Genomic DNA, 14,786 nt, shown 5'->3' on the forward strand with positions numbered 1-14,786 from the left:
CAAGGACCCGCTGAGGGTGGCTGAAGAAGTCAGGCCTGCCTGGGTTACCGGCAGCAGACAGGGACGCCTTTCGGGAAGAGCGACAGTCAGCTAAGAGCGTCGTTTTAAAACCCTTCTCTCTAGAGGCCGTGTGCCGGCTGCTCCAGTGAACACCCCTTGGCCGTCTGGTCCCCGCAGCCCGCTGGGCAGACTCCTAAAGGGAAGAAGGTCACTAGGCCCTGCTTGGTAAGCCAGGGCGATAAGTGGGGTACTACAGGTCAAAGGCTGCGAAAGCTGGGACACCTCCCCCTAGCTTGGCTGGACACCTGAGAAGGGGCGCAGGTGCCACTAGCCCTGTAACCATGCAGCCCCCCTTCGCCTCAAGAGCCACGGCCCCTCCCCCCAGCCAGCCTGCTCCCCACACACACAGACCCCCGCCCCCAGCACTGCAGGCCTCCCCCCTCAGCCCAGCTTTCCCGCCTTCGGGCCCGGGGGAGGGCGGGGCTGCCTACTCCCATGCGCGCGCGCGCCGCGTTCTCCTCGCTCCCCCCCCCCCCCCACCTCAGCGCGTGAGCCTCGGCCGCGGCCGCCACGCTCCCGCTCTACTCGACGCCCTTCCCGCCTCCCCGCACGCTGCGCATGCTCAGTGCGTCCCTCTCCACACACACACCCCCTCTCCCCGAGCGTGGCGTCGTGGCGCTGAGGGACGGCGTCGCGGCGAGGCCCGGATGTATCGGTTTGGGGCAGTAGGAGGAGACCACAAGGGGACAGCAACAACCAGCGGTACCAGCTCAGGTGAGGGGAGGGGAGACCGGATGGCGGCGTAGGGCGAGACCCCAGGATCTCCACAGGGAGGTGTTGGTGGCGCCACACCCCCTCCGAGAGTCGCATGTAGGGCAGCCCCAAGCAGGGACTCACCAGCTGGCTGGGGGTGAGAGATCCGCTCCGCACTGCCCCTCTTTCCATACTGGCTGGTCAAGTGGCACTGCGACAACGGCAGCCCGCTGCTAAATAGTGAGCCATCCTCGCTGAGGGGAACCGAAGGAGGACGGCGCATGTGCCGCAGCGCTGCCAAAATGTGAGCCGCTGAGAGTCGAAACAGCGGGGAGGGGCGGACGCATTGGTTGGGAGGAGGGCGCGCATGCGCGCGCAACGCCCGTGGGTGTTGGGAGGGCGCGTGCGCAGCAACGGGAGGCGTCCGCCAGAGTCCGAGATGAGGCAGTGTGCGCGCGCAGCCCCCGTTAGGGTGCCGGAGGAGGAACAGCCAGGCTATCACGCACGCGCACCTTGAAGGGAAGAGCCAGGAGCAGCAACATCCTGCTGCTTCGTGCGCTCAGCGCCTGCGCAGAACGTCGCTGCAGGGACCTGCGGAATAATGATCCTCTGCACCTGCGCAGGGAGAATTGGAGAAGGGAGACATGCTGCCAAATAGTGAGCTCCCGCTGCTTGTATTCTCACAGGGGGCTGGCTGCAGAAAGTGGGGTAGGAGTCCTGGAGGAGGGGCTTTATCCTCACCCTCTGCACCTGTCTGGGCCAGGGCCCCTTTGACTCGCTACCCTGCTATAGAACAAAGCTGCTTACAGCAATAGGGGTAACTCACTGAAGCCAGGAGGTAAGAGTCCTGGGGAAGGGGGCCAATAGTTAAGCCAGTAAGGATAATGGCGAAGGGGGAACAAGCTGTTGAATCAGCAAGGAGTGAAGTGAGGGAGAGAGGTAACCACCCACTAAAAATAAAAAAGAAGGATTGGGTGGCAAGACCAATAGTTAGGAGGGAAATAGTTCAGTCAACGAATTCGAGTTGGGAGAAGGGGAACAAGGATTGGCATAAGGAAAGTGAGATGACCAGCAGCTAAACAAACAAAGAGAGTGTGTTGTTGGAGATGGGGGGGCGGGGGATGGAAATGATCAATATTCGCTAAACTAATGAGAATTGTGAGGAAAACAGCTAAACCAGCGGGAAGATTAGTTTTTATATCAGCTTAGTACTGTATTGTAATCTCTCTTAGCAGAATGTCCCAGGCCTGGGACTGTATTAGTGCATCATCACAGTTGGTGAAGAGGCAACAGAATTCCTTTTGCTCATGTTAAATATGTTTATAATATGAGCTGATTGCTAGATGTGTTGGTATTTGTTACTGGAATATCTTGATTAGTAACGTATGCTATTGCAAGTGTAAAATAATTATCTGCATGGCTGTGGTCTGTGAGAAGGAAAGTGTATTTTTGTAAAAGGAAAATGTATGTCATTTGACCGTGTCTTCACATTTCTGTTACCAGAGTGTGTTAGATGTGATGTGGTTTTGTAATGTCAGAACATCATCATGGCTTATGAAAAGGAATGACTTTTATGTAAACTAATGTTTGCTGGTTTCTATGTGGTGTTGGTCTGAGATGGTTTGCTGTAAGAAGTATGACGAATTATCATTAGGGCTGCAGATTTGTCACGGCATTATTTTTATCAATTACACTACAGTCATGGTAAATCTAGTACATGTTATGGGTTTAGGAGGAAATGGTGTATAAAGTCACAGTGTGAGGAGGTCAGGTCCTGTCCCTGGGTTGGGAGGTCCTTGGGGTGATGGAGGGGGGAAGAGAGGTGGTTTTCAGAGCGAACTGAACCTGCACTCAGCCCTCAGCAACGGCTCTTATCCTGCAGGACTGACCCAGCTCTCTGCTCCAGCCCTTTGGCTCCCGCCACATTGTGCAGGTGGAGCGCTCCCCCTATAACATGTTGCCCCCACCCTTCCTGGCCATGGTGCTGCCGGATCACTTGCCCCAAGGTATGGCAGTGAACGTGGTCAGGCCATGGTCCAGGGTTAATCAAAGACACAAAGAAAAGTCACCGACAAACAGAAAAATCAAAGCATCTGTGACAAAACTGCAGCCCTAATTATCAATATTCATGGTCAGATGCTTTATGAAAATAAATAGTTTCCTCTGGAAAAGTCAAGTACAATGTATGGGAGACTTGATTCTTTGCTGGTAGACATATACATATATAAAAATGTTTTTTGGTTTTTGTTTTTTTTTTACCAGAGTGCTAGGCCTGAAATGGCTTGGTTTGATGATTTGTCATTTGCATCATTGTGATTTATGGAATGAAGATATGTGGCTATGTTTGGGGTTTTTGTTTTTTTTTTATTCACTATTATATCTAGAGGCCTCAAACTTTGGCAGTATCAATGCATCACTGACAGCCTGTTACTAAATCAGAAATGGTTAGTAATAAAAAACAGGCACATAGTATTAGCCTCGGTAACTACTGTAAAATCTGATGTATGGACTTCAGGAACACTTACTCCTTATTCTGATAAAATTGATATTGAAAAATCAACTTTTATAAACCACATATTTTACTCTTTGATTGGTATTTCTATTATTAAGGTGGTGGTATACTTTTTAAAGCCATAATAGAAAGTTACAAGATGATTTTGGCACCTTTTTTTTTTTTAATATTTCTAAATTTCTTAGGAACATGCTCGATCTTTTTTTATATGTGGTCAGTATGGTCAGCAGTAGCCCGCTTCTATAGCTGGAGCTTTATGTAGGATGTCATTGTACTTCTATAGTGGAACTTCATCTTCAAATTGTGGTGGGAACTGTAGTTGGGACACTTTTTTTTGTTTTGAAACAGTTTCCAGGAGTGGTACCATTGCTGATCCTACATGTTATGGTTGGGCAGTGTCATCAGTTGGAAAACTTACAAAAAAGTCCCACTAGTTCAGTTGAACAGATGTTAGAACTGGTCCGTGATCTAATGTGTATATAAGGCTCTGGCCACCAGAGCCTTTTTTTTTTTTTTTTTTAACTGTGTCAGTTAGACCTGCTGAAAAGTAAAAACAGTTCCAGCTACCAGAACCATCCCTAGATTATTGTTCCATCAGGTCAGCTGAACCAATGTTAGTAATAGTGGAATATTTTTCGGGGTGGGGATGGGAATGTACATTTCTGTAGCATAGCCCGGGCTTTAAATGTACAATGTTAGATTTGTTGTGGGCTGTGTGTCTGTCCTCTATGAATTTTCTAGATCCAAATACAGTATACAATTGGAAGGACTTAGCCGCTTTATTTTTGGTATTCACCCTTCTGTTTAGTATTTGGCTCATGTGACTTGCCATTCCACTGCCTCACACATGTTCTCAACCTGTACACTTCAAAGTATCTGGTTCAGTTCTTCTTGGGTGTTTTATTTCTGTAAAAGTTTGACCCAGAGATGGCAAAAGGTATATTTATTGAACTAATAAGAAGCAGTATTAATCTTCGCTTGGAAGAGTCATAGAAGGCTCAAAATGGCTAGGTTCAAATTGGTGTGTTTCGAAATGTGTGCTGATGAACATCTGCACAGGTTTCTCTCCTCTCCCTCCCTCCCCCCCCCCCCGCCTTTCAGCTTAGTTCTCTGCACAATTGAAGGGTTACATAAGAGCCTGCTGTAATGCTCCAACCTCTGATTACTGCTGCCTGCTATTCAGCGTGAAAAGGGAATCAAACAGAAATTTTTTATTTAGAATAGAAATGATTTATATACTCGGTTTCTGATGCATTGCTTGCTGCCTCACTACTAATTCAGAATCTTGCAGGATGCTACTGGGTTCTAGCAGGAACAGTGTACTCCAGAGACTTATTAATGCATCATGTACCCCAAATTCTAAAGATGCATGACAATGCAAAAGGATAACGTAAGATTAAAAATACCCAAGTCTGGGTTTAAAATACGTCTTTGTTTATGAGGCAATTTTAGTCTTCTATTTCAGAAACTTATCTCCAGAGATTTAGCAGAGGTTGTCTCCTCTTCTTGGTTTCACATTCTTACTGCTGGCCCTGTACTGAACTCTGTTGGGATTGGAGGTGGAGGAAAGAGGGTGTTCTGTAAACTTATCTTTCTGTGCTGTTGATATGACTAATAGTCAAGAAAATACATAGCAGACACTGAATGTGCCATTTACTTTATTTATTTTTATAAATTTCTAGGACAAAAAAGATGCAGAACCACTGACTGTGTAGCAAATGCCCAGGAAAGACTTGGGAGTTCATTTTTACACTGTGAGTAAATTCTGTTGCTGATTACGGGAGTTGCATAGCTGCATTCTGTGTGGCAGAGCTGGTCTTGCAGCTTTGGGAGTGTTGGATTAATAAAGAAGCTAGCAGCACAGAAGGAATTAAACATTCAAACAATAACCCTTAACTGGACATATTGTTCTAGTTACTACTTTGGAAGAGACTAACAAAATATTGCTAGCTGCAGTTGTGCCTACTGCTGTAGGAGCAAGTGCTAGAATTTCTATACTCTTCTGTAGACATTAGTGTTCTTACTTCTTAGCCTGTAATGTATATAATATTCTGTCCATTACACCGTACGGTTATAGTCACTTCAAATTGCATTAGTAATAAACCCAGTGTGTACATTGTTGATGTTGACTATCTTTTTTTGGTACAGAAAAGGTTGAATTAATTTGACCTGGCCCATCTAAAGCAATTTCCAGTGCTCTTTTTACAAAGCTCCAGTTTGCTCTAATAACAAAAAATCCTTGTATGCAGACATTGGGAGAATGGACTACAGAATAAAAGCAGAATATTTACACTTAAAAATGGCAGGTGAACATGCTCACTAGTTACTACTACAACCAGTTTAAATATTTTGGAATCTCATTATTCACTAAATTGCACTTTGTCTGAAATATGGTAGAATCTAAAAAAGACTGAATTCTTGCAACTGTTACACTTTCAGGAGCCTCATAGCTCAAATGTCATCAGAGGTATAAATCTATTTAAATTATGACATGGACTTTGAAATTATGGTATACTTAAAAAAGACACTGAGTTTGGGTCACTCTGACCCCATCACACATTCTTATCTGTTGGGGTTGGTGCAGCTAAAATTGACAGCTGTACTGCTAGAGGGTCAGACCTCTCTGAAAATCTACAATAGATGTCTGCTATCAAATCTGAAACAACCCCCCACTGGCAACATCTACACCAGTGGTTTTCAACCTGGCCCATGATTGGCCCAATCAGCACACAGCTACGGCCCATGTGACATCCTCAGTGCCATACAGGTAGTACAGGGATCGGCAATCTTTGGCACGAGGCCTGTCAGGGAAATCCGCTGGTGGGCTGAGACGGTTTGTTTACCTGCAGCATCCGCAGGTTCGGCTGATCGCAACTCCCGCTGGCCGCGTTTCACCGTTAGAACATAAGAATGGCCGTACTGGGTCAGACCAAAGGTTCATCTAGCCCAGTATCCTGTCTACTGACAGTGGCCAATGCCAGGTGCCCCAGAGGGAGTGAACCGAACAGTAATGATCAAGTGATCTCTCTCTCCTGCCATCTATCTCCACCCTCTGACAAACAGAGACTAGGGACACCATTCCTTACCCATCCTGGCTAATAGCGGATTTAACCTCCATGAATTTATCTAATTCTCTTTTAAACTATAGTCCTAGCCTTCACAACCTCCTCAGGCAAGGAGTTCCACAAGTTGACTGTGCGCTGTGTGAAGAAGAACTTCCTTTTATTTGTTTTAAATCTGCTGCCCATTAATTTCCCAGCGCATCCCTTGATCCACACCACTTCCCACAGCCCCCATTGGCCTGGAGCGGCGAACCGCGGCCAGTGGGAGCTGCGATCGGCCGAACCTGCAGATGCTGCAGGTAAACAACCATCCCGGCCCGCCAGCGGATTTCCCTGATGGGCCGCATGCCAAATGTTGCCGATCCCTGAGGTAGTATACATATTGTATGGATGCGACCCTCATAACCCATAGAGAGCTGGATATGCTGCCCACAGTGGTAATTAGGCTGAGAATCACTGATCTACAGAAATAAACAGGCTCTGACAGATAAGTGAGGTGGTAAGTGAGACAGGTGAACTGTGATGTAATGGTCTTTAGCACTAGCACTTGTCATTTAAACTTTGAAAAACCATTTTATCTTCCAGCAGAGTCAGAGAGAGATGGAAGAGTTATACCATCTTAGAAACAAAGATATAATAAAAGTTAACTGTAAACCAGTAGATTTGGAGCTGAGGCCATCCCTCCCTCCTTTGAGTTACAAGTTTTGGTTGCACCCCCTCCAACCCAGCCAAAAATAGAAACATGTAAGGCTGGGTGGCTCACTGAGGTGAGTTGGGGGTGGAGTTGGTGCTCCCTTCCCAAGACCCCCTAGGGGACACACCCCACAGTTTGGAAACCTCTGCATAAGTCAAACCCAAGAAGAGAACCACTTGTGGGTTAAATGTTGCTACTCTAGGGTCCTGTCTCTTCGGTTTCAGGATTGCATTACATGACACCATAGTCTTCATGTTTTCACCACCTAAGCTTACATTGTGTAAAGTGTCAGACCTCAAGCAGTTGTGCATAATAATTGAATCAGTATCAGTCAGTCAGGTAAAGGGATTTTTAGAATCCATTGTGGAGTGTTTACAAAAATCTGAAAACTGTATTGCAGTTTTTAGTTTGTATTTGCCTGCCATTTTTCATGCTAGCTATTAAGTGTCTGTCCTTTCATTCTGAAATATCTTCCACTGGGCAGAGAACCTTGTCTACCTTTCCTAAGTATGAGGAGCATAGTTAGTCAGTGCAAGTGTTTGGAAGTCCAAAGGTTTGATTGGAGTCTTGCTGGTACAGTTACGTAACTGCCTTATAGATATTTGCTCTCCTTCAGGCAAGATTGCAGTGCATTTGTATGCAAATTAAATTTCCAACTCCAAATGAAATGACATCCATTCAATTTATGTACCTTTAGAATTAAGCAAGAAAAATAAAAATTACAGTAAAGTTCTAACATGATCTCCTGAATAAAAGCATTTTAAAGTAACCTTAATTTTAGTGACTGCTCCTTTAAAAGGCAAATGGAACGTTCAGAGTATTTTGAGACCATTTATGATGGACTTGCCCACTGTTGTCAAGAGAGCAGAAAAAGCGTTACAAGTCCTACTGAGCTAACGGAGACTTGTCTTTTAACCTGTGTTTAACCTGATGTTCACAGTTGCACTATCTAGTCTCGTGTTGCATGTATGTGGTTAGCAGACATCTGGTGTCTCTAGTTCTGTGTAACGTGCAACATGGCTATATAACATTGGGACTCAGTGGGGTGTGAAAGAGAAGTAGGAAGATGACATTAGGCTGACCAGATAGCAAGTGTGAAAAATCAGGATGGGGTGGGGGTAATAGCCTATATAAGAGAGAGCCCCAAATATTAGGACTGTCCCTATAAAATTGGGACATCTGGTCACTCTAGATGACATAGAAAAGTAAAAGGAAAAATTAATTCTGGTTTCTGTTTGAGAATGATGGAGAAATGGACTTCGAAGACTTTATATTTAAAAAAAAAAAAAGCAAGCTGGATTGATATGGGGATAGTCTTTTGAGGCTAGACGTAAGGAAAAAAGAGGAAAGCTTAAGTGTCCCCCTTTTTCCCCCTTCCCCACCCAAAAAGAATCTGACTAAAAGAATATCACAATGATCTCCATGCTGTCCTTTTTGCTTTAGAAAGGTGAACTGAATTCTTTGTGCAGCCAACAATTTAAATATATTTTAAAATAAAAATAGCTGGAAAATCAGTTCCCCACAATTTAAATCTTGGCAGGTAAGTAAAGTCCCTTACGGTTTTCTTTCCCTTCTGCAAGTGATAATATCATGAATGTCAAATGCAGTACACAGAATGCAGCACCAAACTCTGCTTTAAGTGTTAATGATATAAACAGATGCAGGAGAAATACAATAGTTTCCCTTGTGCAGTCTTTTGTGAAACTATCTAAAAACGCATTAAAGTAATACACACAGAGCCTGTACTTCCTGAAGTCAGATCTTACCTTTGTCAAGCCAGCTGGATGCAAAGTTGCATGATTAGTATCTGCGAACTTGGATCTATGTGAATGCCACAATTTTGTGTCAGTTGCAGGGTTCTTAATTCAGTTCTGAAATGTGATTATACTTGAATCCTGTGGACTGGGCATTATACCCTAAGGTCTGGCTAGAAAAAATCAGCTTTTCTTTAGCAAACATGGGCATACTTAAGATTCGTTGTGTAAGAAAGCAAGACTACTGATTTGAAGTAAATTCAGGAGGTTTTGAAGTGGAAAGCACTGGCCAATTTGATTTTTTTTCTATCTTTGTGTCTGATTAAAAAAAAAAAAAAAGTACATGCAACCTGGGAGGGTGCGCCACCCCTGCCGTTCGAGAGTAACGCTTATGTCCTGTAAAGCAGAAGGTCCATCAAAGTGCTAGCTGATAGCAAATTGCAGAACTCTGACAAGCATAATTTTCAGTCCCTGAAAAGCTCTGAATGCTTTTGATTAACATGACATTGGGGGGGGGGGGGGGGCGGAGGTTCAATGGCAGGAGCTTGTTGGGCATCTTGAAGGCTGATGTGTGGCTGAAGGTGATGATCTTGCAAGAGTAGAAGGTTTTGGAACAATATACAGGCTGCTGCTACCAGTGTTTCCAGGTTAAGAAGCCTCCTACCACCTTGGGGAATATTGTGGTAGAAATATGCTCTGTGGGAAATGAGTATCCTGGGCAATTTATGGACTTATACTTTTATTAACAAGTTTTTTATTATACGCTTATATGTAATATCAAGTAATGAATGTGTGTACTCTGTTAAAAAGATTCAAGTGGATGAGAGTAGAAGAAAAGGCAAATACCTGGTAAAAACAAAATAGTGAGTTAGCCACTGAAATTCTTTAATGTTAGTGTTGAAACTTTTTTAAACTTTGCACTATTCTTTAGGTTTTGATTTCTTTTCTTTTTACTTGTTTGTTTGTGAGAGTAATGATTATGGTTTTTACTTCCTTCTACGGTTTAGCCCAACAAAGCAAATACTTAAGTTAAGATTTCATCCTTCACTTTGCCTTCTTGTTCTTAGGTATAGAAGAGAACCTCACAAGATTAGTGATGATACATACCAGAGTGAAATTTACCTTTTCACCATTAAGAGCCTGAATTATTAAAAACATTATGTGCTGGTCAGAACTTCCTCCATTCTGGTTTATACCTAGAATGCCTGAATTTTACATTAATAATGTTCTTTGTATGTTTTCACTGGCTTTGGGCATTGCAGTTTTGCTATATGTTTGCTCTTATTGGTGGTTAAAGGCTTTTGTGTTTTATTGGGTGGGGGGGAGGAGTTCTTGTGGCTTGGATCCCAAATATGATTTCTACTTTCTGATTGATCTCAATTAAGGGTATATGTCACTTCCCCAAGACAAGGATTCAGTATTTTAATTCAGGTTTACTGGAATTCTTCTGGAAACCTGATGTCTCATTCACTATTAATTTTAGTAGAATGTTTCTCCAGTTTTTAATCTCGTTCTTTTTCACTTTATAATAGCGCTACTATTTGATATTAACTTCATTCTCCTTACTATATAAAACAAGACTGTTGCTTCTCCACTTCTAGCTGAAGGAGCCATTGACCCTATGATTTTCCTGGCCTTGGTTGTCCTGTGTTGTAGCACAAAATGCTTCTAAGAGATGCATTGGACATGGGTTACTTAAAAATACGAACCTATTCTTTATTGGACTAATCCATAATCAAATGCTGTAATGCTTTGGGCAAGTATGAGTCATTCCTGTGCTAGGTTTCAGAGTGGTAGCCGTGTTGGTCTGTATCAGAAAAAACAACGAGGAGTCCTTGTAGCACCTTAGAAACTAACAAATTTATTTGGGCATAAGCTTTAATGGGCTAAAACCCACTTCATCAGATGCATGGAGTGAAAAATACAGTAAGCAGTGTGTGTGTGTGTGTGTGTGTGTGTGTGTATATATTTACAGCACATGAAAAGATGGGCGTTGCCTTACCAAGTGGGGGGTCAGTGCTAACAAGGCTAATTCAGTTAAGGTGGAAGTGGACCATTCCCAGCAATTGACAAGAAGGTGCGAGTATCAACCGAGGGAAAATTACTTTTTGTCGTGACCCATCCACTCCCAGTCTTTATTCAGACCTAATTTGATGGTGTCCAGTTTGCAAATTAATTCCAGTTCTGAAGTTTCTTGTTGGAGTCTGTTTTTGGAGTTTCTTTTGTTGAAGAATTGCCACCTTTAAGTCTGTTATTGAGTGTCCAGGGAGATTGAAGTGCTCTCCTACTTGTTTTTGAACGTTACAATTCTTGATGTCTGATTTGTCCATCCATTCTTTTGCATGGAGACTGTCCGGTTTGGCCAGTGTACACGGCAGAGGGGCATTGCTGGCACTTGATGGCATATATCACATTGGTAGATATGCAGGTGAACGAGCCCCTGATGGTGTCCCTTGAATAGATATGTGGACAGAGTTGGCAGTGGGGTTTGTTGCAGGGATTGGTTCTTGGGTTAGTGTTTTTGTTGTGTGGATCTACAACCTATCCTGAAGGACAATCCCTCACTCTCACAGACCTTGGGAGACAGGTCAGTCCTTGCTTACAGACAGCCCCCCCCACCTGAAGCATACACACCACACAACAAGAACACACTGCAGCTCTGGTCCTTCCTCTTAAAGGAAAAGTGGTGCCTTCTGTTCTGTTTCCCTGCTCCTTTCTGTTCCTTCTACAGAAGAGGAGCAGTTCCTGCAACCCTGATTTCTGCCTCTCTTCTGAAAAACAGCAAGTGGCTCAAGTGCCATTCTGCTCTTTTCTTCCTCCCATCTATCAAGGGCGTTGATGGCTTCCCTAGTCCAACTCTTCCCACTCACCTGGGTTTTTCAAACTCTTGGTTAGCTAGGATTTACCCAATCCTCAATCTAGTTATTGAAAAGTACTCAAACACTATAATCCAGATCCCCACATCACTACTTTAAAATGGATATTCATTTTATTTTGAACAAATGTGATGAAGAAACCACAATTTTTATTTTTTTTTTGGTTCCATGACTGATCACACTTTCTAATTCTAGACTTAAAAGCTGTGATAAAATTGGTTTTGTGGACTGTTCTATTTTTCTACCACTTCATGCAGTTATCTTGTTTGGTGCTTGTTTGAAAGAAGACTTGAGCTCCTGCAGATTGTTTTGCAGACACTTGCAAGGATATTTCTCTAGTTTGTACTCTAATAATATTGGTTTTGTCAGATGTTGATCAACTCTGCCTGAAGCTTGCTTAAATAGAAGATGTATTGGAAACTAGTAGAAGGAAACCAGCTGCAATACATCAGTTTACTAGTTAGTCTTTTTCTAAATATTATAGAGACTTATTCTGCCTAACATCAGTAGGCTTCTGAAAACTCCTTTGTTAGTAGAGTTCAGTAGATCCCGAAGTTATGATGTTGCAGGTGAAACAAGTGGCTTTAAAATTACCCCTGTCTCTTTGCAAAATTATTGTCCAGAGAAAAAGTTTATAGCTGAATTCTTAACTTCTAAAAGAGGCTGCCATTGGAAACATTGATGTAGTCACAAGATCTGACTCTTGTGTGTTCATATCCCACCTGGGTAAAGGTGGGACAGACTCTTTTTTCTGTACTATATATAAGACTTAACACACAATTTTAGGGGAGTGGTAGAACAGTGCCGTAGCAGAAGGTAAACATCAAATTCTCTTAATATGCAACTTTAGTCTGTCTCAATTGTATCTGAGCACCTCTCAAGCATTTAAAAAGAGAAATATTCTATCTTCCTATTCCGTGGGGAAAATAGTTCAGTTAATTTATATGACTTTCTATTTTGTGTGTGGGAAAAATTCAAAGGAAAGCCACGTCAAAGAGATTAGTTTAGTTCTAAAAATGGTCAGATTCATGGTCATTCTTCTGGTGGAGTAAGTTCATGTAGCTCTGTAAATTCTGTCTCCAATGCTCACTCGCAAGCCTCCACTCCATTGTTGTGAAATGTAGCTGTTGGGAGAGGTGATTTCTTGGGTAACAGAAGCCAATCCCAGGGAGGGCTTTGAATGTTGGGACAGAGACCTTGAACTGGACTCTTAACTGGAAGCCCATGCAAAGGGCAGAGCTGTGGAGTGATATGTTAACAGTGAATTGTGTTCGCAGTTTGGACCATTGGATTTTTTTTATAGTGTTTTGCTTCATTTCTAGATATTATTTTTAGTACTGTATTCCGAAGATCTTGAATGCATGCTGCGTCATCGCCAGTCTGTGTGTGATTAGAAGTGATGCACTTGTCTAGCCCTTTGCAACCGGTAGCATAAAGGAAACCAGAAAAAGCCCAAGGCTGTGACTCAATTTAACAACTTGAGAACAAAAGCCCTTGCTGGCAGGATTGTTATAAGGAGGCAGGTTCCTTCTTCCTACCATCGATCTCCTCAGTCTTGCCTTAGTTTAGCTTTAGTCATCTGCTGTTCGCCCAGTTGTGATTTTTAGTTAAACACTGAGAAAGCAAAGCTGTGGTGCTGTTTCCTTTGATGTAAAGGAGATATGGAATTTTGGTCTTGTCTGCATATTGCTGGCACTGCAGCCTATGGTGCCTCACCAGTTCTAATGAATTCATGTGAATTTTGACAATTGAGCCTTTGGGGACTCTACAGATGTGCTTTGAAGGAAGAGAAGCAGTTAATAGAAAAGCTTGAGAACTTTTTTAAAAAGGTATTTTGACATTCTTAAACTAAGTTTTTAAAGGTAGAAAGTTAGCAAATGAAAACATAATGGGCTGCCAGTCTTTAGGGCTTTCCAAGGAAACCCACATGTTTGGGTTCTGTCTTGATAATATTCTGGTAAATTGATCCTTTCCCTTCCTATGCTCTCTCAATAAAAACAAAATTTCTGTGTGTCCAGACTAGGTGGTGGCAAGAATTTAATGCAATGTATTTAACCAGATTACATGTGCTTGTTGCAGATTTTATTTTATGCATCTTAAAGTCACGCAGATTCCAGACTCTCCTATTACCCCATAACTCAGCTGACTAGTTAATAGAGGAGGGAAGCTTCTATTGCACACTATGCCAGGGACTATTATAGTAATGAGTTGGCATGAAGTTATTTAAAATAAATTAAAATAACAACATGGTGTCTATCCAATGCTCTTAAAACACCATTAACAATACAGAATAGCATGTCTGGGCAGTTGTGATTTAAGGGCGCATGTTCAACTTAATCACATCTCTGTCTGAATATTTTTGACCTGGATAACTGTGACTGAAAGAAACTAGCACAAAAACAAACAAATTGTGTAGTTTGTTCACTCTTCCTCCTGTATACTCAGTTTCTCCCTTGGTGAAAAATCCTGATGTTTGTAGGGTCATTAAGTGTAAAGAGGAATATCATTAGCAAATGGTTCTGATTCGCTTATACACTCAGAGAGACTATTGGACTGAGACCGGCAACCAGTTCACTGGAACCTAGAGTGACATGCAGAGGTTTTTTGGGCTCTCAGAGAGCATTCATGTTTTGATTTTTTTTTTTTTTTTTTAATGCAAATAATCAACTGAATTTTCCAAAGGACACTTCTCTCCTTACTGTGATGATATCACTTTTCTAATCTCTTTTCCTACCTATGAACATCACTATTGCCAGCCTCCAAAGATTAAAAATTGTGAGATTGACCACAAAATCATGTGTGTTGTCTCTTGATTTTTTTTTAACTCCCTCTGCCTATCCTGTGTGTGTGTGTGTATGTGTGTAACAATTAGTGTTGCCTTCTCTTCCAAATTTATTGGGTAGGTGATTTTTGACTCTCACTGCAGGAGCTTTCACCCTCTCATCCACCTGTCCTTTGCCTAGGATTAATTTTGCCCCCCCACCAGCCTCCAAATCATTCTGTATTCTCCCCCCCCCCTTTCAGTTCAGCCTCACTGCAGCTCCTCCTGAGGTTTTTCACACACATCTCAACCCCCAGGCCTGCAGGGTGCTGTAGCAGGGTCCCCTCTCCCCTTCCATGTTGGGAGGGCAGCAG

At 42.9% G+C, this 14,786-nt stretch overlaps 1 protein-coding gene across 7 annotated transcripts in view; it reads left to right on the top strand.

Annotated features, from left to right (window-relative positions):
- The first annotated feature begins 650 nt into the window (after positions 1 to 650).
- The window catches only part of SPOP (speckle type BTB/POZ protein), a 46,062-nt gene continuing 31,926 nt past the window's right edge, over positions 651 to 14,786 (top strand). For 2 of the 7 annotated variants that reach the window (XM_054014383.1, XM_054014388.1), the window contains exons 1-2: positions 651 to 774; positions 4,948 to 5,019. The gene's annotated coding sequence lies outside the window, so the exon portion shown is untranslated. The other 5 variants (XM_054014385.1, XM_054014386.1, XM_054014384.1 and 2 more) reach the window with 5 other exon arrangements.

The sequence above is a fragment of the Malaclemys terrapin genome, chromosome 25, assembly GCF_027887155.1.
Source record: "Malaclemys terrapin pileata isolate rMalTer1 chromosome 25, rMalTer1.hap1, whole genome shotgun sequence".
In the NCBI taxonomy this organism is placed as follows: domain Eukaryota; kingdom Metazoa; phylum Chordata; order Testudines; family Emydidae; genus Malaclemys; species Malaclemys terrapin.